Source organism: Pelodiscus sinensis, chromosome 12, assembly GCF_049634645.1.
Source record: "Pelodiscus sinensis isolate JC-2024 chromosome 12, ASM4963464v1, whole genome shotgun sequence".
In the NCBI taxonomy this organism is placed as follows: domain Eukaryota; kingdom Metazoa; phylum Chordata; order Testudines; family Trionychidae; genus Pelodiscus; species Pelodiscus sinensis.
In genome coordinates this window covers 23,623,010-23,648,600 of record NC_134722.1, presented here as the reverse complement: position 1 = coordinate 23,648,600, position 25,591 = coordinate 23,623,010, and the positions used below count along the sequence as shown (strand labels likewise).

At 41.1% G+C, this 25,591-nt stretch overlaps 2 long non-coding RNA genes across 4 annotated transcripts in view; one reads left to right on the top strand and one right to left on the bottom strand.

The window, feature by feature from the left end:
- Positions 1-24,875, top strand: part of LOC142831070 (uncharacterized) — a 57,440-nt gene extending 32,565 nt beyond the window's left edge. Inside the window, exons 2-4 of the long non-coding RNA XR_012906697.1 lie at positions 1,973-2,100; positions 19,866-20,100; positions 24,379-24,875. This is a non-coding gene — a long non-coding RNA (uncharacterized LOC142831070). The remainder of the gene's footprint in view (positions 1-1,972; positions 2,101-19,865; positions 20,101-24,378) is intronic.
- The window catches only part of LOC112545491 (uncharacterized), a 186,179-nt gene that overhangs the window by 76,688 nt on the left and 83,900 nt on the right, over positions 1-25,591 (bottom strand). The gene's annotated exons all lie outside the window — the stretch shown is intronic.

Here is a 25,591-nt window from a genome sequence, read left to right as displayed (position 1 = left end):
ATGTCATCAGTTAGAAAGCCCCATGGCTATAGTTCTTAATTCAATAATTAGCCTAGTAAACTACATGACAAACACTTTTATCTGCTTTTAAAGGGTGAAGGGATGAGCTGGCCCCACTGCAATTTGAACCTATAGTTCCAAGGCATCTTGCTTTTAGCTCAAATATGCAGAATGGAATTCTTGTCACAACACCATGATGCAGGATATCCCAACAACCTAATATACCAGTACATTGTTTGTCTTGCCAAATCATTATTTTTGTCTTTCACATACTTGCCACATGTTGCCATTTTTTGCATTTATTGTAAGCAGGGGCTGAACTACTGCTTGTTATCAGCCAGCTAAAAGGAGAGAGCTGCCCTGTGGGTGGGTGTGCTGACTCCAATTGTTTAGCTCTGCAAGATAATTAACTGTTAACTGAGGGTATGTAAATACAGCTCATGCCAGGAGGGGGAAGGAATACGAGGTGTGGTTATGTAAATCCAATTCAGCCAGGGCTGATGGAAGATCAGTGTTGGAATGGAATGTGGTGTCCTGTAAATAATTTGGGGCTGTTGTGGGGGTCACAAATTATGCTACCCCTAAAATGTGGGAACTGTAAAACATGCCACCAGTGCTTGCAGGAGAGACGCCATCATTGTAAGATAGTAATAGAAATGTAGCCGTGTTAGTCTGGTGTAGCTGAAGCAAAATGCAGGACTATGTAGCACTTTAAAGACTAACAAGATGGTTTCCGTCTGCTATGTACATTGGACAAACGTCTCAGACACTTCGCCAAAGGATTAATGCCCACAAAACAGATATCAGACAAGATCACAAAGAAAAAACTATTTCTTGCCATTTCAAACAGAAAGGACACTGTCTCAACGACTTCACCACCTGCGTTCTTCTACAAAGACCTTTTACATCTGCACTTGAAAGGGAATCCCCTGAACTGTCATTCATGTTAAAATTCGACACTCTCCGAGGGGGCGGATTGAACAAAGACCACAACTATCTTACCCATTACCAGGATAGCTTCCCCAATTATCACCTCTAATACCATTAGCTCACAGACATCTAACTTTCCCCACCTCTAATATCATTAACTCACAGACACTTACCTTCCTTCCTCCCCCCCGCCCCGCATCCCCCTTCTGTTCTGAAATGTGATTTGTCCTTTTCATATGTGTTCATTTTTTTAAATTGTATCCTTTGGTATATATGGTTGTGACTATTTTCTTCCACTATTTGATCTGAGGAAGTGGGTCTGGCCCACAAAAGCTCATCATCTAATAAACCATCTTGTTAGTCTTTAAAGTGCTACATAGTCCTGCATTTTGCTTCATCATTGTAAGAGGTCTCTGAGGAACAAGCCTCCCCCCTTCCAGAGTTGAGTGAACTGAGCTGGGGGGGGGAAGAGTTAAAGGGCTTGAGTCAGCCTGCTTCACACCTGCCAGGTGTGAGCTGTAAGACTGGCCCAACTTGCCCCTTTCCCCCCTTGTTTTAAGGGCAGACCTAAAGCAGACTCCAAGAGGAGTCTTTTTGCTAGTCCAGTGGAAGCTGGAATCCTTTGCCAGTCTAGGTGGTGGCTAAAGAGCTGAAATCACTGGTTTGGCTGTTGCAGCCAGCGAAGCAGTGGCAGCCAGCGGAGTGGCTGGTGGGAACCACTGGCAGGTGGCCAGTAGGAGCGGCGGCAGGCAACCAGCGGCGTGGCATGGCTGGTAGGAGCAGCGGCAGGCGAGGAGCGATGGCAGGCGACCAGCAGTGCGGTAGCGACGCGGAGTCCTGTGGCACCTTATAGACTAACTGAAGTGTAGGAGCATAAGCTTTCGTGGGCAAAGACCCACTTCGTCAGATGCATCTGACGAAGTGGGTCTTTGCCCACAACAGCTTATGCTCCTACACTTCTGTTAGTCTATAAGGTGCCACAGGACTCCTCGTCGCTTTTGCAGATTCAGACTAACACGGCTACCCCTCTGATACTTGACAGCAGTGCGGTGCGGACGGTAGGAGTGGCAGCAGGTGACCAGCGGAGCATCTGGTGGAGTGGAATGAGAAAGCTGCTGGAGCATGGCGGAGTGGCTCACGTTAAAGACTACAGCAGAATCTTACGGAGAGGTGAGTTGAAAGGTAAAACCCTGCAGGTGAACTTTTGGACTCTGGACAGCACTAACCAGGGACAGAGACTTTTGGGGTGTCAGACTTTGGGACTGCGGGTGATTCTTGGCTGGGGGGGGTTAGCTCATGTTTGGGCTATGAACTTGGTTTGTGGTATTTTCCCAAGTTAATACCGTATGACTTCTCTCTCTGTTTCATTAAATGTTTCTTTCCTACACTCAGACTCTGTGCTTGTGAGTGGGGAAGCATTGCTTCTCAGAGGCGCCCAGGGGTGTGTGAATTTCACAGGTTACTAGGTCGGGGCTCGAGCCGGTTCTGTGTGAGATAGACCCCTAGATATTGAACCCGGCCCTGGTTGCTGCCGGGCCTACCTGGCAGAAGGGTTACATATCATGAAAGACCTTCTACTATTTAATTTCTCACAACTCTATTGTCAGTCACTTCATGATAATCACTCTCAAGAACAGAATGTACCAAAGGGTTCAACTGACTTCTTCCTAAAGTCACTAGTAGTCTCGCTTACTGTAGCAAGCTCAAACACTGAAATATCAAGTGCATAATTCTTGCAACTTTTCTGGATAATAAAAGGTTACTGCACACATCATCTAGACTATTATGATGTTGCTTCTGTCTTTTGATAATGGCAATCAACAAATATTTGTATCCACATATATAAAAACACACAGTATAAAATATCTTATTTAAACAAGCATTTAGGCTATAGAGTATTTTTCCACCTCATCCTGCCAAGTCCATCCAATCCACACACAAAATCCAGTTCATGGAGTGGCTTCATCAATTATCTACAGGCCTAGATTAATCAAACCTTTATTACATTAGGTTCCTTTTTAATCATAAGTTGATTAATGGTAGTACTACAGGTTACTATTCAAAAAGCACTCTCAAACTTTTGAGAAGCCAAGATCTTTCAGCTGAAAAGGTAACAGCACTTTCAGAAGTAAAGTTAAATCGATAAGTAGCCATCTAATGACAGTAGAGTATGACTGGATCCTCATGTGACCTTTTCTCCAATCTTTACTGATTATTCCTGGGTGAGGAAAGGACATGTACTCTGCAATAGCCAGCAGCTCATTACAAATGGATGCCTTAAGGAGGAGTTACTCATGAGACCAAAAAAAAAAAAAAAGGCACCATGGATGGGAGATGAGGTCAGGGAGTTGGAGAGTGAAAGACTTAAGATATCAAGGTCCACAGATCCTAACAATCACTCTTCAGCTTGGCCTCCTGCACAGAAGAAACAGTGACAGTTTAAATTGCCTCTGCCCCCAAAATGTCATGCTGTTTTTCTGGCAACAGTATGTGCCTCTCTCAAATACTTTCTGTCCCAAACTGCCATACTTAAACTAAACAAGGAGCTGCTCAATAGCTCAAATAACTTCCTTTTTTTTTTTTTTTTTTTTTTTTTAAAAGGGTGTTGAAAGTGACTATCAGGATACAACCTGCTGCTGAAAGGACACCTGTTTTTTGAAAGGGGGTACAGGAAGGGGAAGCTAAGAATTCAAATCATCTAGGGATGATTATAAAATAAAGAGAGGGTTAAAATATATTCTCAAGACTTTGGTTCCTAATTTTTCAATGGGGTCTACATTTTTACAGAGGAAGGATATGTTGCATAAACTCCACCAAACAATGTATAGGTGCTATTCAAAAATGATACATACATAAAGTTAACAAGCCATCTTCTAATAACAATATACCTCTCTAATGAGTCTTTAGTAAGCATACCCAAGACATTGAAGCAGCAGCCTAATACCACAACGTCGAAGATTATCCCAAACAAATCTCATTTTGTTGAAAGGGCCCAAACCTATCAACTTTAAATTCATTGGCAAAATTCCTCCCCCTTCTCCCCCTCTTCCCCCCATCATGGGCACAGGAGAAAGCCAAATTTGAAGGTAGATAAAAGAATAAGTAATAGAGCTATGAGATATTCAGGTTTATAATGTTATGCTGGACACATCTGCCTTTGGACAACTGTTTCACGATCTAGGTTGTTGAACAAAGATAAGATGGTAAGAAAACTCCTATGGACATTGCAACGGAAGTTCACCTTCACACTGATGACAGATTTTGTCTATTATTTTTAACCATATAAAGATAGTGTCACCTATTTTGATACTGCCAAATCAAACCCAGCCTTTCTTGAGAACTGTAGAGAACAGACCTGCCAGATAACACTGATACTGGTGATTCTTCTCAAGAAAATCTTAACATGAGTAAAGATTAAACAAAAATAGAGAGACAACTGGGAACTCTCTAAGAAAAAGAAGGGGGAATTGCCTCATATCTGCTCCTTTGCAGACATCAGTCTGGTAGGATTTTTACTCCTGTTTCTTATGCTCACTTTCACAGAAAACCAGCAAAAATCACCTAAATTCCAAGCGATTTTGGTCCCTATGGAAAGCAGTAGTGAACTGAGAAGTAAGCCACTATCCCCTATCAGTGCTTCATATGGTAGTGCAATAAATATATACTTTACTCATCTGTGACGGGGCTGGCCAGCCCCACACTGAACAAGGGGGTGGAGAGCCCGCCTATTGGGTAGAATACGCCCCTTCCCTGCAGCCCTACAGGGCATGCTCACAGTGTAGTCCCAGTAAAAAAGGCTGCAGGGCTGCTCAGTTGGGGCTGGCAGCAGGAGGGGAAGGAGCTCCTCTCCAGACAGCAGAGCCACAGCCGTTGCAGCTGGACCAAGAGGGGCTGGACCAGTTACCCTCGCCACTGTTGTCTCCAGGACGAGCCAGACCGCAACATCGGATGCTCTGTGCAGCCCCCCCTAGAAGCCGTTGCTGCCCCGGTCACTGCTGTCTCCCAAGCCACGCCTGCTGACATTGCTGTTGTAGCTGGACCCGCATCCACAGGTGGGACTGCTGTCGGACAGGGCGAGGGGGTAGGAAGCAACCCAGGGCGGGGACCAGAAGAGGACCCATCGGGTTCATCAAGTTTTGGGGAGAACTCCCCGCTGAGCCAGTGGTGGAAACCACCCACCACTGATAGGGCCCTGGGTTGGGGCTCTGTGGAGAGGGAGGGCCCGGGCCCCCCAATCCCTTCCTCCCAGATGACAAGGGGATCCCATAAAGGACTAGACCACTAGTCCTGCATCCAGAGGACTAGGCCTCTGGGCCTGTATTTAGAGGACCAGGCCTTGGGATTGAAGGGGGCGGGGCTGGTGACCCCGCCGCATTACCCAAGAGAAAAGGTATTCACACCTCAGGTTTTGATGAAAACCAACCTTTTCTGCATATTCTCTTTTAAACACTTATTTTCTTTAAATCGAAAAAGATCACCCTTCTGCACTGCATCCTCAATTTACTTATTTTTCACCAAAACAAGCACCTTCCCTGGCCTTTTGAACTATTCACTTAAACAGGTTCAAAATTAAGTGATCTGATAATTTTATGGCAATAGCTAGCCATGTCCCTGCGCTCTCCCCTCCCCCCCCCCAAGAAAAGAAAAATACAAATCAGTACAAAGGAACCACTCTTGAAACTATTTAACATGATCATTTATATTTCCTTCCATTAATAAGAAAAAGAGAGTCATGTGGAATAAGGATTAAAATAGCACAGTACAATAAAAAAAAAAAAAGAGGAGACTAATATGTCCACATAAAACTGACCTTTACTTTCTTACTATGCAACTAAGAGAATTAAAATAAAGTAGGAGTTCTCAACCACGGGGTATGCATATCCCTCAGTGTAACAGAGGTTTTCCAGAGGGTGCATCAATTCATCTAGATCAGAGTTTCTCAACCTAGGGGGGTTTCACACATGCAGATCAGGTATTAGTGGGCAGCAACCATACCACAGGGGGCTCCATGAAGCTAAGCCCTGGGTAGCAGGACTCGGGCTTTAGTACCAGGCAGCCTGGAAAGGTTAAAAACACTGACACAGACTAGGCAGAATAGGTTTTAATCTATGGCTAAAATGCTTAGGCACTGTCACAATACAATTCATAGTAACAATAGGAATAGGTTGTCTCCCTTTCATGAGACATTAGAAATGGATTAGCATTCTTGTATAAGTTTTCCAAGCTCCGTGCAGCAGTTTGAACATGCAAGTTCCGTTCAAGTCCTCCATTGTGCTATGTTGAAAAAAACATAGTTTCAGTGTATGCTCTAGTACCACTAGCATAATAATAGTAGTTTAGTCAATTGCTATTTCACCCAAAGTGGAAGAATCTGAATAGTACAGATATCAATTTCTTTATAACCTTCCCAAGCAGGTAATAAAGAAATGCTTCTAGATGCTCTCAAAACCTTTCTGAACATGTTTAAAAACTAACTAAATCCATGAGAAGTTATTTAAGCTGCAAAATAAATGTATTTTTCTAAGTAAACGTCACATGACGTCGTCATAGCTGAGGAAAAAAGCTTTGTTTGTATTAATGTGAGCGTCATTTTCAAGGATAGGATGCATAACAGTACAAATTATAGTGTCTGAGGAGGACAGGACAATTCATATGCCACTGAGGCAATCTAAGACTTTTTTCTTATCTCACTTGTGTTCAGAACTGCCATTCAGAGGGTGAGGGTGATCAAAACCACCCCAGAGCCTGGCAATTTAGAAGGGCCCAAGGTCCCTGGCTACTACCATGGCAATATCCAGAGCCACATGCTGTTTAAAACACCTCCAGAACTCCAGATGTCACAGGCCATGCAACGTTGAACGACTGGCTTTTGTCAGAAAAACAGTTTTGTCAGAAAAACAGACTGGGACAGAACAAGCAGGGCTGGGGCCAAGGCCCAGAGGGTCCCAGCAATTCTGTTGGCAGCCCTGCTTATACTCCATGTAACTTAGATCTCTGTGTAATTTAAATGAAAGAGTATCATAGTTTGTGGTATCTTTAGTCTTCCCTTCTTAATATCTGACACTCTTCTCAGTAAACCTGTTTGGTATGTTAGGGATACAGAGGGCTAAACTGGATAAAAAGGGGGATGATGGCGGAATTAATTTCTTTAAAATATATATGATATTGGGTCCTACAGACAGAAAAGCTGCATCAGGCCATCTTGTCAACTCCATGCCAACAGAGGATGTGCCACTGTATATTTTCTCACATTGAGTCCAGTCTACCTTTAAATGTTTTCAGTGATGCCTCTTCTGCCATAATGTACACATTTTTTTTCTCTGAGATATTTTCTTAACATTGTTGTAATGTTGTGTGCATTAGTTAGTAGCCCCAGGCAGCTTTAAATTGTGCGGCTGTAACTTAGGCAGCAGATTGTGTAACTATCAGTGTCAATGACAGTATTACAAGGTCATTTTTTATCATGAATCATACGCAAAATGGGTTTTCAACAACTGAGCATGTTGGTGATAGCTTTCCACCTTTTTTCTTCAGTAAATATTGTAGGAAATATTATTTACTCTCTATTAACCCTGAAGAAGCCTTTGCCCCATTACAATTTCCCCAGGTACTGATGTGGCACACCACAAATTTTTCCCATCAATAGAATTATTTAGAAAAGAAAATTGGTGCACATCTGAAATTCACATCCAGGTGTACCCATTACTACAACAACAAATGAAAAACCATATATTGGTCATTCTTAGGAATCCATGCTCCTGTCTTACTGTGGGAAAACAACAAAAGATAAAAAAGGCTTGTGATTTTAAAACTCAGAACAGGTCCATAGGTGTTTAATGGAATCTCAACTTACCCTAGTTAAACCAAAGTTTTAGTATAAATTCAGTACCACAAAAAAGTTACTTTTATCTGTTTCAGGACAGCACATAAATTAGTGTCTTCATTTGACATATCCAGTTAATGTATATTTTTAAACCTGAAACCATTTTGTGTGCAAATATTGTAGAAACTAGAATTTTTTGGTTCAGTGATTCTAATGTTTATTCTATTGGTTAAGTACTCATAACTTAAATTATACCCACTCTGTTTTTTTCACACATTTTACATAGAGAAGTATAAATGAAGAGCAATATAATGTACAGAAACCATGTCAAATATAGACAGGGTAGATAGATTTGGTTTAATTCTTGTGCACAATGCAGCTTTGTAGAGATACATACAATATGATTCAATCAAATTTATAACTGACAGATAATTTGTTCAACAAAATATTTTTATTTTACTTTGAGGCTAATGCAGCCTCAAAGTCTAGGTAAAAAAATCTATGAAAAGTAAATGAGCTTAAAATAAATAAAAAAGGTGTATGCAGACCTCTGGCAATAGTATAGAGATTACAATGGCATAGTTCCCTTAAATCTCTGAGTACATATTAGAGACTGGCAGAAATTGCAGCACCTGAGCTTCTGTCTTGGAATGTCGGAAAGTTCAGATCCAGATCAAGATTCTAATGCAAACTTTGGGTTCAGGTCTGCAGAACTATGCTTTTAGGCCAGGTCTACATTAGAAACATCTGTGGAGGTAGGTTGGGAGATTTTTTTGCTGGACTTTTTGGTGGTGTGATGGAGTGATTTTGGAAGTACAGGCAAAAGTCTTAACACACATGCAGTTATATTAACATAAAAGTGGTTTTCCCAGAATAGCTTATTTCACCTGGTAAAATGGTATAAGCTATATCATCGTAACTTTTTTTTTTTTTACAGTATAAACTGAGCCTACTAAAGAAGGATTTGCTGATATAGCTATAATGGCAAATTTTTTCTAGTGTAGAATTGGCACTTTGTGTCCATTATATAATGTGTTAAACTGGAATTCCTCACAGTATGGCCCCAAATTATTAAGAAGTTCAGTTTCCAGAAATTAGTTTTATAACATATTCCTTCTTTAGCATCTATTGTTAGCCTCTTACCTACCGTATACCTGTCTTTATTTCTTGTTTCAGAGGAGTAGCTGTGTTAGTGTATAACTGGAAAAACTTAAACAACAAATAGTTTTTCAGCACCTTAGAGACTAACAAAAAATGTAGATGGTATCGTGAACTTTCCTGGGCGCAACCCATTTGTTCAATTTTTCAAATGATTATTTCTCTTAGCAACACATTCTTTTCAACTTGATAAAAAAATAATAAATTTAACATGTGTGGTAGATTTTGTAAGTTGGGAGTGGGTTTGGTTTTGAGAGGAGACAATTCTGAAATACTAATTTAATGGTATTGTAATTTAATAACATTATGTTAAACTAGAATTAAATTATTTTGGTCCCAAGCCTCAATAAAAATATGTAGGTGTATCTCTTAGTTCTGATCTGTACTAGAAGTTACTTCAGAATAAAAAGCAACATTAGTTCCCTTATGTTGAATTAATAAGCAGTGTCCACACTACCAAATCTGTTATTTTGAAATAATGGGCCGGTTATTTTGAAATCTGTACTCCTGCCTTCCTCAAGGAATAATTTTGAAATAGTTCTTTCAAAATAGCATTAATGTGGATTCTCCTCTGTGCTAATTCAAAATAATTGGCCTTTGGAGGCCTCTCGTCTGCAGTTTTGACCACTCTGGCCACACCTGACATCTCTACTGCTCCCCTTTGCCTGCAGAGCTTATAACTCCAGGCAGCAGGAAAAGGGCTTGCAAAGATGGCTATGCAAGAGAGCCATGACAGATCTCAACACTCCCTCAGAGCTTCCCATGGCTTCCAGCACTCCTGCTCCTCCCTCAGTTGCCACGAGCCAGGGGCGCAGGAAAGTTCTGGCCTGGACTGATGCAGAGATCCTGGACCTCATCAAGGTCTGGTGAGAGGAGACCAACCCCCTGGTTCTCCACACCAGAAAGAGGAATGCGGACATTTAGGGCTAGACCACTGCCAACCGGACTGACAAAAGCCACTTCTGGACCAGGTCCAGAAGATTCAGTAGCTCCAGCAGACCTACCACAAGGCCAGGGGGCAAAGTGGAGACTCTGGGGTGGCACCGCACAGCTGCCGCCACTACAAGCAGCAGGATGCCATCTTGGGAGGAGGGTCCAGTTGCTTCCCTGCCTGCCATCACAGAATCTGGCTAGAACACGCCCAACATCAGCCTCCAGAAGGGTGGGGTGGCGGAGGATGAGGGGGAAGGAGGAGTTGGAGGCAGCCAGAAAGGTGATCATGCCCACCAGCTAGGACCTGCTTCTCACTCTGGAGCTCGTCTCGCCCTCCCAGGAGGTTTCCTAGGCTTCAGACGAACCTGGGGAAGGCACTTCTATAACTTCCCCTATACACACGCAGGAGCAGGCGGCAGACTGCAAGAGCTGCCGCTTCTCTCAGCCTACTCAGCCTGGGGGCTGCACAACAGCCTGTGTACGTGGGTGAACATAGAGCACCAGTCCAGAGCACTCAGCTCCATGACGCTCTCACACAGGAATCTCTTGATTCTTCTCACACGATTCCTGGAGAGGCTTGTCTTACTCTGGCCTGCCTGGTGGGATACCTTCCCACTACAAGCCACCACTAAGGGGTCTGGGGTCATGGAACTACACAGCAATGCTGTACATGGCACAGGGTCATGCCTGCACTCAGGCAGCACCCATTCTCAGTCAAGCACAGTGATGCAGAGGAAACTGATCCCATGCATGGCAACTAGTCTGGGGGAAGAAGAGGAGGGGAACCCAGTAGCACTTTCTCCAGCAAGTGGCATCTGGCACGCAAACACATCTTCCCCCAACATCTCCCCCTTCTCCAGAGGGCAGGGATAGAAGTTCTGACCCCTCCACTGACAGACCCGACATGCATGGGAGACAGAAGGAAGCTGAGCCACCCCGCCCACCGTACTGCCTGGCCTGGCCAGCATCATCCCAAGCCTGTTTGTCCCTGGGCTGTGGGTGGACCGATGCTCTCCTGGAACATCTGTGCCCCTGCTGAAAAGTACCTACTGTCTAGGCAGCCTATGGCTTTGCTCATAGCATATTGCCATTGTCTGATCCAGGGTTCAGATAATTTTGGAAGGGAGGCCACTTCACAAATTTCTGAAGTGATTGTGGGCCTTGGGTGGAAGGGATGAGGCCAGGAGACTTCCTGTTCTCCCCTGCCCACAGACCCTGACTGGCATGGGGATGGAGAAGTCTTTTCCCCTCTACCCCCTAGGCTTTAGAGAGAACCGTCAGCTGTTTTGTCCCTTGTGCCATGCACCCTTGCTTGGGGTAGGAGATATCACCTGCTCCTCTGTCCCCAGATCTCAATTGGCCTGGGGTGGGGGAAGCAGCATGATGGCTGTGGGCTGGATCACCTGGCTTGGCAGGCCAGATCCAGCCCACAGAGGCTGTCTTGCCCACCTATTGTCTTGAACAGAAACCTTCGGTGTCGGCTCAGAGATTAGGGCTAGGCTTCATATACAGTGTCTCCTGGGAAGACTGCCCTGGTAACTTTGCTTCACAGCTGGACCAACTGTGAGCATGACATTTCCCTCTCCCCCTTCCCCCACACCATCTGCCAAACTCTGTGGTATCCACAGGAGGAAGAGAACCCACAAGTACCTGATGTGGGAGCAGATGGCCTGCCTACAAACACTTGTCTGGGTGCTCGAGGAAGAGCCCCAGGAGTGGGCCGCTGACTAGGAGGAGCGCCAGGCAGACCAGGACCAATGGAAGGCCACCTTGGACCAGCTGGATTGTCAGCACAATGCCATGTGCTCCTCCCTCACCTCAGTGATGGAGCACATGGCATCGTGCATGGAACAGGCCACCAGCCACCTCCCTGACCCCCCCTCCCCCCATTGACTTCCTCTCCTAGCTCTCCAGGGGCTGCCAAGGCCCCAGAACACAGGGAAATGGGATCTGTAGGGCAGCTGAAGCCTCCCAACCACCCGGAGGCATTCTCCTGTCCCAGCCCCATCCCTGAGCTTCCCTCCCCCATTCCAGGTTATTTCCCCAGTTGTATATCTCCCCCCCACCCCCCGCAATAGAGAGTCTGAAGGGAAGGGGCTAGGTAGGAAGGAAGGGAAGGGGAAGGGAGGGGAAAGGGAGAAAAGGCACACAAAGTGAATGCAGAGGCCCTTTGTGGAGAGGCACGGGGAGTGTCTCAACAGGTCTTTCACAAAACTCTCCCTCAAGGACCCCCTGATGAGCACAGCACCTAATGTGCTCTCCTGATGTGCTGGTATCCAGCTGCTTCAATGCCCTAGCCAGCCGTTCACTGTGTTCCTTTTATGCTCTGCAAGGGAGGAGGCAGAGGAGGAGTGGTGTATGAGATGTAGCTGTAAAGAGGAGCCCCTGAAAGCACATGTTGCAATTTGCCTGCCCAAAAAGCCACAGGAAATCTCTGCTCTCCTGGTGCCCTTCCCAAAGTGCTCTGGGGGCTCTAAGTCTGAGGCAGACTGCAATCACTGTGGACACACTATTTAAAAATAATTCTAACTAATTTTGATGCTTCACTGTAGTGGCAACACGTTATTTCAATTTTGCTAAATCAAGAGTTATGTCTAATTTTGCTATTTTGAAATAATTTCCTAATGTAGACATGCCCTTAATAGTAAAAACAAATTCTTATATGTGTGACAAGCATAAGCATAACAGAAACTCCATTCACAATTGATCATAATGAATTAAGTTGTAAGATACTTTCATGCTTCATGAGTATAAAAAAAGCAAGAAAAGGAAATTCCAAGTTAAGGACGATTGCCCCAGGTTAGCCAAACACTTAAGCAGGTGCTTAATATTCGGTATGCAAGCCATCCCATGGAAGTGAATGTAGTAAAAATTAAACATTTAAGTTCTTTGCTAAATCATATTTATACAATTATTTGTGAGGGGCCACTTAAAGTTTTAAAACCTTTATATAAACTTGACAGTCAAAGTTTTCGAATGTGTGCCTAAAAGTCAAGTCATAAAACCACAACTAGACGCCTAAATTAAAGCAGCCTGATCTTTCACTGTAAAATCATGAACAACTTTCAACAGCTCATCTACTACGTGGCTTAGGTTGGCAGAAGCATATTGCATCTATGTTTTGTTTACATTCCAATATAAAAATCACAATCTGGATATTCATATTTCAGAAATGTATTGTAATCAATCTTTTAATGAGTGATCATTTTCACTAGTGTTTTTTTGAAACTAAACAAATAGATGATCTATTTAAATTTTCATTATTTTTATTGGTTTTTAGGAATATTGGCCCAGGCTACGCATTCAGTTACCCTGATATAAATCTGTATTACTCCAGATTTATATCCATATAACAGCATTCAGAATCAGGTTCAATATGTCCATAGAACACTACTACTTCATGACACATTGAGACACCTTCAGCTGTTTATGTCTTTATTTTTGCACAGTTTAGGTAGGCTATATGTGTAGCTTGCCTTCCTTACTGCATATTTTACTCAATGACATATTACATGCAGTTATTAAATGAAATGCCACAAATAGTAATATCAAGCCCACAATATATGTGGGGATGAAAACACGCTAAAATAAAGGAAAAAATATTCCAGGCTATGAAGTGTGACAAAAAAGGCCCATGGTGACAGTTCCAACGAAAAATAGCAGACTGAGACATATTAAAATTGGTTTATTGTGTCCCTAATGAGGCAATGTATGTTAAGTCCAAAATACTTTATAATCAAAACTTGCAGGTTGTGTAAGCTTAAAAAAAAAGAGAAGCAAATCTACAGCCAGTTATGAACAGCCTCCCTTATCAGTGGCTAGATTAGAAATAGCCTTACCAAAATCTCAGTCATCTTTACCATATGATGCTGCCCCCACCATCTAGTCTGAACCCAATCTCAGAGAACTATAGCTGCTCTAATTTTTCTTAAACTGAAATTAGAACAAACTATATTTGTACATTGGAGGGGCTAAAATACTATTGTCATTTATTTAGTGATATGGAATCAGAAAAGTTTTTATAATGGTAATAAATCATTTGCTTTCTAGTTTAGCCACAATACCATAAAGAAACTTTTCTCTGATTCCAAAATCCCCTAACTCAGTTTAAGAATAACTCGTCCCTATATGAAGATAGATTTCCTAAGAAGTGCCTATCAGTTCTTGGGCAGCAGCAACCAAATATCTGGAATTATGAAAACAGTTTTTATATAACTTGTTCAGTTAAGCAAGAGCCTTTTCTACATGTTATTCTATGTCCATTTATCCCATAATTCCACAAAGGTTGACAGCCTCCCTTTTTTGACCTTTTAAGTGAACACCATAGAACGTGGACTCATAGCAATTAAATAAAGACTATTTGCACCATCAAGTGTACAACAAACTGATACAATGCTCTGGAATTACCTGATACTATCATCATATGACAACTGACCATAATATTTTACAGAAATATTTTGGCACAAAGGATCCATTTCCACTGAAGGATAATGCACTGGTACGCCTCAGTTCTCATCTGATTTTATGGAAATCTAAACTCTTCAAGGTACCACAGCTGATAGGTTATATTATTCTATAAATGTTATATCATTCAAGTCAAGTTACACTAGTCTTCTGAATATTCCTTGGGTACAAGTTTTCAACTTCAGGGTAACAAATGTATGAATGAACAGATTGTAAGGGGACTTGGATAGTATCTTAAACCCTTGTACTCCAAGTGGAGCATAGGTTATCTACAAGTCTCCTCCACTTCACACTGTCTTGAGACAAAACTTCTAGCTGTCTCCAGGAGTACCCCAGTTGTTGTACTTCAATCTCAGTAGATCTTCTCCACATTGTCCGAGGTCTTCCTCTTTTGCATTTTCCTTGTGGGTTCCATGTGAGAGCTTGACAGACTATGCTGAATGATGGTTTTCTGAAAGAGTGGCCTAGCCATCCCCACTTTCTTCTCTTGATTTGAGCATCAAGTGCTTCTTGTCCTGCTCTGTTCCAAAGGTCCTTATTTGTGACCAAGTCTTGCCATTTGATGTGAAGGATGTACCTCAGGCATCTGTTTATGAATGTCTGTAGCTTGTGATTTGAAGACTTTTTAGTATGCCAGGTCTTGAATCCATACAAGAGCACACTCTTCACATTTGTGTTGAAAACTCGTAGTTTCGTCTTCACAGATATTGTTTGTGAATTCCATATGGGACGAAGAGTCTTGAATGCAGCTGTTGCTTTCCCTATCCTAGCTGTAACTGGGTTGTCCATCAGTGGTCACGGGGCACCCCCGGTTTGTGGGCCACTGCCCTGGTCGGCCCCGAGTCACCCCTGTTCCCGGCCTCTACCTCTCCATTCCCACGGTCCACTCCCTGCAATCGGCTCCCAGCGAGCTCGCCGGCCCAATCATCCGCTTCGATCAGCGCCTGGATCTCCGTGTCACCGCTCGGAACTGTCCGTCCACCGAAAGCCACTGCCACTGGGTATCTCTGCCCAGTCCCCCTCCTCCGAGGGTTGTCCTCCTGCGTCGGTTGATTCTCCTCCAGATCCTGGCTCCGCACTTCCTCCGGCGTGGGTCCTCGTGGGTCCTGTGGAGGAGGCTGAGAGCAGAATCTCCCCTGCTCTCCCCTGGCCTCCCCCCTCTCATGCCCTTCCCTCCGCCCTTTTGAACTCCCCGCTCGGCATCCTGCCGGTCCCCGCCCCTCCTTGGGCCACCCCCGGACTCCCGGGTCCTAGCGCCCGCTGGCTAGTACCCGAGCCGACCAGTGCCTGCGCGCAGACCGCGCCAGTTTCCCCCAGCTCCGCAGCCTGTTCCGCCGCGCCACGCCGGACTCCCGGCGCCAGGTGACCCTCCGCACAGGGCGTGGTGCCTTAGCTCCCGAGGCTGGGAGTGCGGGGGGTGAGTCCCCCCGTCACACTAGCATTGATATCCTTGTCTGTTCCTCTGTCTCTGCCTATAATACTTCCCAAGTAGATGAACTGCTCCACATCTTCCAGACCAAGAAAATGAGGATCAACCAGTCCAACATCACCACCATCAAACTGGGAAGAGAAGCCCTGGAAGATGTGGAGCTGTTCATCTACTTGGGGAGTATTATGGGCAGACACAGAGAAACAGAACGTGGATAGTATAGGGAGAATCAATTCCTTTAAAATGAAAAATTCAGCATACCAAGTACTTTCTATTTTTGTGCTCTTAATCCAATATGTTTCAGGTTTATTTTACTTTGTAAAGTTTTGTGCTTATTTGTATTTATACCCCACATATCATGCCATATATTCAAACTGGCTTTTCAAAGCTAGGAGAGCAGAAGTTGAAATTGTATTTGCTTACTTGTCCAAGGAAATAGTTATTTTATGACCTTGCCAAATATCCTCTTTTTTCATCAATGATCATAAGGTAAATGAGTAGATTGTGTATCTGAGCTGATGAGGACAATTTTACAAGACTAGTGTAAAAGTATGGCTGCAATTGCGTGCACTTAATTTTGAAAGTCTCTTCCTAAGTCTATGATACTTTAATGTAGACGGTCTAAAAATTATGCCCACTATCACAAAAAAATAACCCAAGTCACTTAAAAAGCTTTCACCAAGTATAAAATATCATGTTTCAATAATTTAGAGAGATACCTACTATATTGCTGATAAAATAATCAAAAGTGATATTTTATATGAATGTTTTTTCAAGTCACTGAGCCCCAATTGTGTTAAGTGACAATGAAATGAAGATATATTCTAAAACTTACAGAAAAAGGGGTACTCTCCAACAAGAGTTTTTTAAAGGACATTGGGATTTATTGTGTTTACAGGCAGGCACAAGCTACAAGTGGATATGGTTGAACTCTTACCAAAATGATCAACATGTGATTCATGACTAAAAATTTCCTCCATGGGCACAAACTAGGACAGGTGTCAGAGGCTTAACTTAATTCACAGATGTTTTTGTAAGTAAGAGATAACTAAAGCTGACTGATATCATAAACAATAAAATGTAAATAGAGTCAACTGTAATATTGCATAAGCATGCAGGTGTCAATCTTGTGTCACGGCCAACTGGTGATGTAGGTGATCATCAATGGTGATATTTTGCCTACATCATGGATTCTGTCCTATTGTGGACCATATCTTACTAGAAACATCTCCTAAACCACCTCCCAATCCATTTGCAAACTCACAACTCATATTCCCTCACTTTTTCAATCTTGTTAACATTCTAGAATTATAATTTTACAATTGCTGCAATCAGGGGGAATTATAATTTTACCTGTCCTACAGAAGACTTCTTGCACTGCAGGATGAAATCCTTTGAATAATACTGATCTTCTGAGAGAGATATACTCCCTTCCTGCACATCAGCTGGAATTTTAAAAGTCAGAATAGTACATAGAAAAATACTATTGTAAGTGCTCTTGTTATTTAGAAGCAGCATGTAAGGGAGAAAACCAGCACCATGCAACCAGTCAGCTGTATGCAAGCAACCAATAGTCCAGTAACCAAATGTTGGGATCACCTTACCTACATATGCAGACAGTTTCAGTTGTCTATGATATTCTTAGTCACTTCCATCTCTAAGGGCCTGATCTTAATCTGACTGGCTGAAATGGGCATTGGGCCAGGCCCTAAAGTGTGTCTACACAGCAAAGTTATTTCGGAATACAGTAGAGTCCCAATTATACGGCCTAAATGGGACCAATACGTGGTAGGATTACCGAATATGTCGGATGATAGGGACTCTACTGTAACCTGGCCCATCCCTGCCTGGTCCTTCCCTCTCTGCAGCTCCCTGGCACCCGGACCCACTTACTGCCCCATAGCTCTCCTGGAGCCACTGATACCTGCAGCTCCTGGGGACAAAGCGGCGCCATCAGGAGCAGCATCAGATTCCCCATGCCCTGGAGCCTTCCCCGTGCCTTGGAGCTGCTGATGCCGCTCCTGCCGGCGCCACTTTGTCCCCGGGAGCTACAGGCATCAGCCGCTCCAGGAGAGCAATGGGGCAACAAGCGGGGCCATTCTCCCGGCCCGCGCTTTATCCGACCCTGCAGCTCCCGGGGACAAAGTGGTGCCGGCAGGATTGGCATCAGTGGCTCTAGGAGAGCGACTGGGCAGCGAGTGGGGCCATTCTCCTGCCCCGTGCTCTGGAGCCGCTGATGCCGCAGCGCCACTTTGTCCCCCGGAGCTGCAGGATCGGATAAAGCAGAATGTTGGATTACCGAATGACAGATAATCCGGACTCTACTGTAGCTGCCATTATTCTGAAATAACTATGTGAGCATCTACACAGAAATTCCATTATTTCAAAATATTTTTAAAATAACAGACAGTTTATTCCAACTTCTGTAAACCTCATTCCACAAAGAATAACGCCTATTCCGAAATAGCTGTTTCAAGATAAGGCATGTGTAGATGCTCCACTTCTGCTGTTTTGAAATAGCCCCTCAGCAGGGACATTCTAAGTTATTCTTCCTGGGGCTCTAAATTGAGATAGTCTTCCCTAATGTAGACATGCTGTCTTGGACTAATTTTGAGGCTTCCCTGCAGTGTAGACATACTATTTCAAAATAAGCTATTTTGGAATAACAATTCCAGAATAGCTTATTCTGAAATAACTGTGCAGTGTAGACGTAGCCAAAAAATGTAATGTTTTTGTGCAACGTTAAAGACTTATTTCTTGGCCGTAGCTCTTGCCTTCCACACAGGATGGACAGTAATGGTTGGTAGTGTGATGTTCCCAATTTGGTGTCACACAGAGGCAGCTAGCAAAGTAACAACCCAGGACAGTACCAAGAGAATTGTATTGACCCTCTTTCCTGAGATCAAACATTTTGCCTGAACCCACAGCCAGAGGCAGCAAGTTCATCTCGTACTGTGTATTACTACCAATTTTGAACACAGTTCCCAACAGGTAAGTCTGACCCCCTGCAGAGCCTTTGGCCCCTCCAAGTCCCAACCAAAACAGTCTTTTTTTGTTTGTTCTGGTTTTGTTCACATGTGTAAACAAAACTTTAAATTCTCCAGATATTGTTTGCCAAGGGAAACTATAATAGTGAGAAAACTATAATAGCATCTTGAGGGCTTTCCTCCCCTTCTCCAGAAACAGGCAAATGGCTGAACAGTTAGATCTGGTAAAATAATATTTGAATACATTATTTCAATATATTTTCCAAATTTTTGCAACTAAATTATTGAATATTATGTTCCATTATTAATATAATGTGTGGATATACTCAAATAATCTCATGAGTTTCATAAATTTTTCAATAAAATATTTTAGTTTTTTTCTAGACACCCAGCTCTGTTTGCTGCTAGAACTTCTGCTTAACTTGGTTTTTGGTTTTTTTTTCCCTATGGTTGTCTAAACTGTACTGGGAGAAAGCAGAGAGCATGACCAATCAACACTTTCTGAAGAGAATTTACAAAGCTCTCTCCAGAGACACAGCCTGTTGTCATGATGTCATATCCCTTGATGTGCACATTACTTCAGAAGCAATGAGGAAGAGAAAAGCTGTCTGAACAATGCTGAAAACAAAAAATATGTATCACTAACAATTATTCTAATAAATCCCAGTGTAAGAATATCAAAAATAATCCCAAAGAATCCCAGATACAAAATAGTAATGATTTCATTTGATCTTCATATTTTTCAAAGACTCTTATACTACAAATCAATCTCTGGGGAATATAGCAAAAGCTTTCAACATCTGAAGTAAAATAGTACCAGCTGTTAAGTAAATGTCCTCATTCTATGTTAATATCAGAAAAAATATTCTCAGATTCCACAGAAACTGTGTGCGCTATTTATTGCAGATTTCTACTAATTTTTGAAGAGTGCTGTATTTCTCTCTCTACAATGGTATTTCTTGCTAATCCAACAAGAGCTGACATTTGGGGCAGTATTGCCTCAAAAGGTTTACATTACTTTACCAGCACAAAGAAAGCGTCAAGAAAAAAAACCTTAAATGATAGCAAGAATGAAATTTGGTTATAAATGATGCTATAAAATCCTACTCATTTCAACAGTTTTCTCCTTTTTAATGCACAGAAGTTACCACATGGCAATCACAGAAAATCTAATCTTCCAAGGACTTACCCACTATTCGAGATCCAAGAATGTTTTTTCCCCCCTGATGGCATAATGACAATGGCTTTTCACAGATCACCTGCAAAAGTTGCTTGGTTTTTCTCATTTCAAAGTAAAATACCAGAATCACCACATTCAAGTTCCTCTCAATGAGAACAGACACGATGCACACAGAATCAAGGGACTTGCTTAAACGGTGAGTTTTCTAAATTGCTATGGGACTTTTGGCCTCATCCTGAGAGGTATTGAGTACCCACAATTCCCAATCAAGTCAGCATCTCACAGGATCACATGTAAATGACGACTGACAAAAAGACAATACATTGATAAGCAACATTAATAAAACTGTGAAACCAAGGGCCAAGTTGGAGCTAGTTACAGCTCGCTTATTCTGAGAATATTTCTATGATGGTTTTAGTGTAAAATAGAGCAGCCCTGTGAACCCTCTAATTCATGCCACAGGTACAAAAGAGCTCTCCTCTGAAATGGTATGGTGGGGGTGAGGAGGCAGCAGGTATAAAAGCTAGTAGTTTTCCATCAGCTATGAATTTCCCACCACTGGGGAATTCTTACTTGGTTAGATATATCCAAAATCCAGCCCCTGATCAGCACAGAAAGCCAAATGGCACTTGAGACTCTAGTGCAGGGGTTCTTAACCAGTGAGGTGCACCTCCCCAGGAGAGGTGTGAAGGGGATACAGGTGAGGTGTGAGGTGCCTCCTAGAAAATTTATCGCAATTGCCTTCTCACTAGATAAAATTCTAAAGTTTCGATTTCTTCATAATTAATATTATGAATTAAAATTATAAAAATTAATTTCTTATTAACTTCTAGAGATCGGCACACTACAATAGCAGTGCGAATCAATCAGGCCTATGTGACGACACACTACAATAACAGTACGCGAGCACTTCATCTTCAAATATTACATACATTTGTTAGGAAAATGTTCAAAGTAAAAAGCTTACATTATTAATTTAGGCATTGTAAAGGGGTTCACTCACCCCACAGCGCCACCAGCCGTTGGACTTGGGAATTAGCTCAGACAGCTGCGTCCAACTGGTCCCAGGGTTCAGGCAGGCCTCGGGGTTCGAGCCAGGTCTTCAGCTCAGGCCGGTCCTCTGAATCGTCAGGCACCAGTAGAGCCTTGGGTTCCTCTAGGTCAGAGGGTGGCCCTGCTGGCCGGCTTAACCAGGCCTCAGCAGCCCAGACAGGGAAGCCTTCGCTGGCCTGAGGGAAAGCGGCTGTGGGAGGCCCGGGCCAGTTCTCAGCCTCGTCAGCCAGGAACTCTGGACAGGCCTCTGTCTCCCTCAGAGGCTGGGCCTTGACTGAGTTCCCTGGCAGAGTTCTTATAGTTCTAGCCATGCCCCTTAGCTTCCTGTCAGGTGAGGGGGCGGGGCTAGGCTGTGCACAAAATGGCTCCCAGGGGGGTGTGAACATGAAGTTCACTTTCAGGGGAGGTAGAAAGGTTAAGAACCTCTGCTCTAGTGCATACATTTCCAGAGCTTATAGACAGTCCAAAATAGGAGATTATAGTTAATCAGAAATAGTAAACCACGGTCATTAATTTAGGACTGTAGCATAACTTGCACTTCTAGATATATGGCATTTAAGGTAACCATAAGGGATATTCTCTGCTTTAACAAGACTTTGTAGAGTCACTTTTGCAAATACAAGAACTGTATGGAGAAGACCCAAATACTGCTGACTTTGACAGCAAGATCAAACTGCAATACAGGGATATATGAAAAATTTCAATGAATAAAGCATTATTTGAAATGCTATATACAGAAAATGGACTCTTTTTTTTTTTTACTCAACAGCACCAGCTATAACCATAAACATAACTATTTAAGGCATCAATATTTTAATGTGTAAAAAAACCTCTCCCTAAAATCAAAGCCATTTTCCAGGAATAATGGAAAGGATATATTCTTCTGTTCCAGAATACAGAAGGGATGGGGGAGAGAAGTTGTTTGTTTACACATTCATTTTCACTTTATAGTTTTTATGGGTTTTAATCAGAAAACAACACTTTTTCCCCTATATTTTTCATTCCATCACTATAATTAACATAAACAGTGAAATAATTACATTCTTACCTGATTTTAAATACAATTGCTGCTTGTGTTTTCAGAAGCCGTTTTCAGTTGTCTAGCGTATTAGCCAGAACACTGTAAAATTATTTAATCTCAGCACAAGGTGCTTGAAAAAATAATAAAGTGAGTAATTACTCATAATACCTCTAAAAATGAAAACCAGATTATCTGCCATTCTTCGGCATTCCTTCTCATTACACTGCAATACTTTTAATACTCTTTAAAATCTATTTAAAAGTAACCCATTAGTGCAATGAAAGTTCCATTTAATTTTAAAAAATACATACTGTATACGTACAACTCACTAAATATAAAATAACTGTAAACCTTTCTACAAGTTATATATTTATTAAAATGGAATTTGACAAAACTGCTTATTTGGTTCATCTGCTCAGGGTATTTAGCAGTGTGACTGTGTCAGTATAAATTACTGATGAAAAATCATAACATTCATTTCTTAAATCTCAGAATTACAGTGGTGAGAAGATTCTAGAGTCTTGCAGTAACCATGATTATGTAGAGGGCATCATCAAAACTGAGTTTATACCTGACCTGAAACACACACCACCAAAATATTTAGTTTCCTTGAATTTCTAGAATAAAAAGAAAACATGCATAACAGATTTTTAAATGCTGTATGAAGTATCTCAGTATTTTTTATCATTAAATACTGAGGGAATGGTATTATTCTAGATACTAATCACTAACAGATTTGAAGGACTGCAGATGTTTCTATTAGCAAAAACAAATAAGTAGATATTGAATTTTTTGTACAACTGTAAACCCCACTTTTACACGTGCTGGGAGCTATGTCCCCCCAAAGAAAAAATATTCAGATGTTACAGAACATTTTCTGTGTCAAATTATGCTGACTGGAATAATTGTACTTTTTCAAAGACAAAGCAGAGGTCTCTTTTTGTTAAGACCAGTTCCTTCCTTGCAATGCACTACAAGTCGTCTGGTTTTGCTCTCTCTCCTCTTGCAAATGTTACTTTAACTTCTCATCATAAAAAGAAATGATTCCAATGTTTATACTATGAGCTACATTTATCTTTAAGAGCAAGATGTTGAGTTTAGTTCTAATGATGAAAAAAGCCTTTAAAAAGGATAACTCATCACAACTCATTATGTACTATAAAGGCCACAATTTAAAGATTCTGTAATTCCAATGATGATCATTTTAAAGTAGATTTATAGCAGAAAACAGTTAGATCCTTTGACTTCAGTTATAATTTTCCATTTTGTAATTTAATACTCCTTTAGTTTATATTTGCACATTAAAAATATAGCATCTAAAAATCCATCATTAAATACTTTTAATAAGTGCAATAAATAAGTTTTACAGTGTGCATAAATCTAAAAACAACACACAGCATAAATTGTTAATCTTACACTTTTTCTCATTAATTGCAATACATAAACATATGTTTTATACAAAGATATTTGCTACAGAATAAGTATAATAAATACAGTTTACCACATGTATTAATCTTAATCGTTACAAGCTGTTAATCTTATATATTAGGTAATAATTTGCAATAAATAATTATTTATTATCTTGATGTTTGCTTGTCTTGGGTTTTAGCAATATGCAATAAAGAAATGCAATTTTGAATAATTTGATTGTAAGGCTGCTGGGAAAATACTGTAAGTTATAATTAGCTGAGGGAGGATTTTGTTCACTAGACGAACTATAGAGATATAGTTCAATAACAAAAACATGCATTATTGCTACCATAAATAATTTAAAAAGTTAACTTCGGTTTCAACTAATAAAAGATCTTTAAAACTTAAATGCAAATAAAATTAGTAAATATTTCATATTCTTTAGTTTCTTTATCATTCCACATTCAGAGAACACTAGCAAAAAATAGACAAAGAAACATTCCAGCATCTTCTTAAAAATCTCTGTGCATGAATGCACGCCTATATACAATTATATGTCTCTCCTAAATACAGTATGTACGTATAGGACTATATCAAATGTTTACTTTAGAGTTAGAAAATTATATGCAGTGTAATAAATGTGTTTTTATCATATTTACTAATCTTAATAGAAGTTGTTAATCTTGTATTTAAAGGTAATAATTTGTCATAAATAATTGTTCATTATCTTGATGTTTGCTTGTCTTGGAGTTTAGCAATATGCAATAGAGAAATGCAATTTTGAATAATTTGATTGTATGACTGCTGGGAAAATATGCTAAGTTATAATTAGCAGAGTGAGAATTCTGTTCACCACAGGAGCATACTGTAGTTTACTATCAATAATTTAAAAAAAAATTTAGTTCAAGCAATAAATGCAATCTTTTCAAATTTGCATGCAAGTAGAGTTGAAGCATTTCAGACTTCTTATTTCTTATTATTATTTTATAGGATGAAAGCTATACATATCTATTAGAGAAGAGCTAGAAATATCCAATAAATATGGGGCCTGAAGCCAACGAGAACTTGAGATTTGCAAGGAAAATAGGGCTGTTCCTATGCAGCCCATTGACAGCAAATAGAACTATGGACATATTCAGCTGGTCGGTGGCGAGAGATAGTATTCCTCAGAGGTTGTGGTACCATTTTGACAACACTGATTTAAGTAGAGAACTTCTAAGAATGAAAATGCCCAAGATGGTAACATCACCCAATTCAACAACAAAACAGTTAAGCAAAATATCTCATTTATACGTGAGCTTTCCAGCACTTTTACTGTTATTATACCCATAATTTATTTAAATGTTTAGACCCATAAGAACCAATACTTATGGATACACTAGAGGGCACTGAAAAAGTATAAGCTTAGAATGGCAAGTGAGAACCATTGGCACAGCATATTGTCCAGCACTGTAAACTCTGCTGTCCAGAGATAAACTTAACAGGAACATGACACCTTTGATTGCCTGCATGTTATGCTAGTATATGCATACAGTATGTACACTTACTGATGTGTAGATCATATGCATGCAATGTGTTTGTTGTATCTTTTACATCAAAGTATTTTTCAAAGAACAACATTCACTTAAAGCTGCGTATGCGGAACAACAGTTTGCAGACTGCAATGCTGAAACAATTTGGGAATTTTATTCCATTGTACTTTAATATACTTTCACTATATCTGAGTTTCCTATAAGATGGTTCTTTCAGTTCATACACTGTACAGTTTACACATGAAGAAACTGCATCACAAATGCATATGATACAATTGGAAAATAATATCCATCAATACTTCATATTAATCTACAGTAATTACACCATATACCTATAGTTTCTCTGTAAGCTACCTGCTGGTATTACATACAATGTATGTGGCAATAATATTTTTCTTTGAATTAAGATGGAAAGAACATACCCAAGGTCCTTATGAATTCTGCAATCATATGTAACCCAAGAAAACTATATTATAATCTATTGTTCCTAATATTCTCTGTATTATAATACATACACACACATATATATACAGACAAGTTAATATTTTAGGCACACTTTAATTTTAAAAAATCCAGTCACTATTTTCATGTTAAATAGTGATTTTATGGGGGTGTTCTTATATTAAAGAGACCAAGAAAGTTTACAACATATGATACATTTGAATCCTCTC